This window comes from Mandrillus leucophaeus, unplaced genomic scaffold, assembly GCF_000951045.1.
Source record: "Mandrillus leucophaeus isolate KB7577 unplaced genomic scaffold, Mleu.le_1.0 Scaffold258, whole genome shotgun sequence".
NCBI classification, from domain to species: domain Eukaryota; kingdom Metazoa; phylum Chordata; class Mammalia; order Primates; family Cercopithecidae; genus Mandrillus; species Mandrillus leucophaeus.
The window spans coordinates 1,389,782-1,394,116 of NW_012102676.1; positions in this window are offsets into that span (position 1 = coordinate 1,389,782).

Genomic DNA, 4,335 nt, shown 5'->3' on the forward strand with positions numbered 1-4,335 from the left:
TGAAATATAAATCAACATAGAGAAGAGTCAGGTGGTCATACTGAGCAGTCAGAGAGGTCTAATTCAAATACCTTCTCTGTCTTTATCAGATGAATGACTAGAAAATCTTATGTAAGTTGAATTTTCTTACCAGAAAAATAGGGGTAATTTTTCTTATCCTAGGGTTTTGTAGATTAACCAGATTGGCAGTTTAATGTGGTTAACTGAGTTTAGACATCCTGTAATAAATTTCAAGGCCTTTTATTGGCACATATATAGCTAAGAGTTCATGAATATCTTGCTTTAGGCTGGAAAAATGGAGGCTTCCTTCCATTAATTTGGAGTTTGTCACAATAACCATTTCTCTTGAATAGTCATTGAAAAAAGTCAATAAATGTAAGTAAACTCTGCCGTCAATACTTAGAAATTGAGTAAAACAAAAAGCACCTGAAAAAATGTAAACAATGGAGGATAAAATTGTTTACTGATACTTTTACTTTAAAATTCTATATCATCTAACATATTTACATTTTCCTTAAAAAGTCAAAATGGATCCCAGACCCTCCTATCTGGACTGTAACATTCTTCAATGTATTAAGTTGTTTAAGGAAAGAATATGTACCCTCATGGAGAAATCATGTGGGTCATAGAATTTGGACCATTCTCATCATGCACAGAAGTTCTCACAGCAAAATAATAAACTGGTTGAAATATAATTTGGTTTCCTTTGTGACTTGACTACAGGTAAGGAAGAGGCTGGCTGTGTGGATGAGGGCAACTTGCTTTTTACAATAATCATTTGTCATTGTAAATTAACAATTTGCTCTTCTGGTATTATATGGAAGTCCTTGATCCTGTTGATGGCACTACCTTTGCTTTTGCAAGATTAAAATGAAATGAAGTTTCTGAGATGTTAACTCAAATCTTGACCCCAAACATGACACCAAGATGACTGGATACAAGAAGAAAATTAATGTCACCTCAGGAAGTATCTCCCCCATACTCCATCAAGAGTACTTATAACCCCATAAGCACTGGCCATATCCCCATGCACCTGGGAACAATCCATTTATTTTCTAAAACTTTAAAACTTCCTACAAACCTGATTTTTCAATTTTCGATATGTTTCTTAAAGTATTTTACCAAGATTTTTTATTTATTTCCAAATACTGGCTTGGATTTTTTTTCTCATCTGAACACTGAGTAATTCCAGGAAAAAAAAAGTTATATTTGGTACTTCGTGTCTTCAGATTTTGATGCAACGACTTTATAAATTAGTCTATACTGATAGTGTAAAACTGGGTTAAAAAATAAAAAAAGGAAAAAACTTAGACACATGTGGAATATTTACCAATATTTACTTTAAGGTATAAAAATGTGAATAAATGAAAGTAGAAAAACTGGGCTGAAATGTATCCACCACTCTTTTGGTAATACAGTAGTAGGTATTCATTATGATTTATTTTCCCTTGAAGCATATTTTGTCTTTAAGTTATTTCGGTGTATAAGACCAGAGTACATTCACATTTGTGCTTTTTTTTTTTTTCTTCAATAAAACTGTTGCTGCATTGTTTGTTCTAATATTTATCTCTGCATTGAATTGCTTCTTGAATTTTTCTTTTTTATTTTTAAGTTTCATATTCTACATGAGAATGTGTTTACTTCTCTACTCCGCTGCCAGGAAGTTAAATGTAACTGTAAAACTTTATTGAAAAGTAGAAAATAGAAAATTTTTGGAAATTGAAATTCTATGTCTTTCTTCTTTTGGAGAAAAGATTTTTGTACCTATGTGCTTTGGGGATTTGACATTAGTCATTTGATTGACCCTAGGAAAGGATGTGAACTGAATCCTCTTGAATGAGATCATTTTTGTTGTAAAATTTTTTGGTATTCTTTGTATAAAACTGATCTAAAAGATTCTATCTATTCTGATTGTTTTTCCCTCTATAAGGAAGTATATATATATTTTAATGTTATCAATCCCTGTACCTATTTGTTAACATTTCCTTAAATGTGTTTTCTCCAGATGTTGGAAGTTAAAAAAAAGTGCTTGTTATTTTTTCCATTGTCACTCTTTACTACTTTCCATAGGCAGCATATTGTGCAAGCCAAGAACTGGAGGAAATAACAGACGTGTGAGCCCCAAAATTATAGGCACAAAAATAACTTTCATAAAATAGGTTTTAAATGACACCACTTTCCAAAAAGCCAGCTCTAATTGACTCAAGCCTAGAAAGCAGTAACTTAAGGGAACATTAGACACACGTCCACTGATCCCAGAAAGCGTTCCACGGTGTGACAGTGTGACATTAGCGGGGATGATGACATTCCCAGCTTGCTGCCAGCACATTCCAGATGGCAGGCCCGGCATTTTGGTACCAGTTGGGCCAGTTCTCAATAGTACTGTTCTGATATCATTGAGATGATAGTTTACGGATGTAAGCAACTTCTGAGATCCCCAACTACCTTGCTCACCCGCAAGAGATAGTAGAAAAGAAAGAAAGAAAAAAATGATAGAACGCAGAAATAAGAGGGGAGACTCCTCTGTTTTTTTTCTTTGAATGCAGACAGAATCCTCACCCGGGTTTACGGACTGGAGCAGCCCGGGTTCCTGCTGTTCATAGAATGTTACAGATGGCTGCCTGGGCAGGAAGCCCTCCCCCTTCCTTAACGGGGCTCTGGGGAATGCAAGGGGCCTGGAACCAGCCCTCTCCTTCCCTTCCAAACCTCTTCTCCAAACCCCTACTGAGTAAAAAACAGAGAGAGAGAGAAAAGAAAAAAAAAATACGCACGTCCCTGGAAACATTTCTGCCAGTCTGTTTTTAGTGGAATCTTGAATTAACCTCTTCACTCCCGATTAGAATAGCGATTTATAACTTTGCCGACATCTCTTTAATGTCCTGAATCAGTTTCACCAGCTCATTGAAGTACCGTACCATTTGGGCTGAATTATAATAGTACTTTTGAGTTATGCAACAATTTCAAGTGAGAGAAAGCAATTTTGAATTTGAAAATAATTAAAAGTATTTTTAGCACATCAAATACAGCATTAATAGTGTTCTCTCCATTTTTTTTTTAAAAAATCACATTTTGAATATTTTGTTTTTTTCATAGATTTTCCCTGGTGGTATAAATTTTATAAATACATTATCTCTTTGGGCACCAATAACAAGGGCTTAATTTCACGATCATACTATTTTATTTATATTTTTAAGGCAATTTCATTATCATAGTCTTCCATTTATAAACTTTTACAGCATACTAGTATACTAAATCAAGATGTTTCTTAAAGATAACTTTTATTTTGGGCTTTTTAAAATTTTTATTTTAGGTTCGGGGGTACATGTGAAGGTAAACTCTTATCACACATTATATGATGATAATCTCATAATAAGGTAAACTCTTACGTACAGATTATTTCCTCACCCAGAAATTAAGAGGAAACAAACCAAATAGGTTATGCTAAAGTATAAAATGAACTGTTATTTTTAACCTCATCATTGCCCTCATAGGAGAAGCAAAATATGCCACATAAAGAGTATATTTTTGTAGAACATTTATATTACATTTATTTAATTCAAAGCTATAGACTATGCAAACTCTATAATGCCTATGATAAAATGGTTAGGTATTTTGTCACATGAAGAATAACATGTTCCGACCAACTATATGTATACTGCACAAAAAGAAAAAAGCATAGAGAAAGAAAACTATTGAACAAGTAATTAGAGAATGTAACAGATGGAAGAGTTTAAAAAAAAAAACCCTTAATTTCATATTAAGCTACATCCAGATATTTTGTGATTGGTTACATCTATTCATTGATTAATTAACTGAATAGAAATTGCCTTCCATGTTTTAAGCATCATGCTATACATTAAGGATTCAATCATGAGTAAAACACACAGTTCGGGGGAAGACATGCCAGTCTGGGTTTCCGTCACCGTCCATGTTCTGTCTAAATGAACACATGTCATTCCTCCCGTTCTGACGCCTCCTTGGTCTTCATACCTGTCATCCATTCTGACTAGTCACTGCATACGCTCTGGTTATTTCCCAAGTTGCACCATTTACAAACATTTTTAGTAGCATGACTTTTTAGATCCAATAGAATTTGGTATTCTCTCAAATATTTTTAACAATGTATTTACCTTATATATGCTTCACTTCTGGCTGAAAACAAACATACAAATAAACAAATAAAAATGTAAGTGGAAATCCATTGAGGAGTTCTTTAGAAATGTCTTTTCTTTGGGGACAAAAAAGAGAAATGTGAAAAGAAAGCCTTCACTACTTTTGTCCTCATCTTGAAGATTCTGGTGTAGGGAAGTGAGGGAGGTGGTGCTACAACAGTCT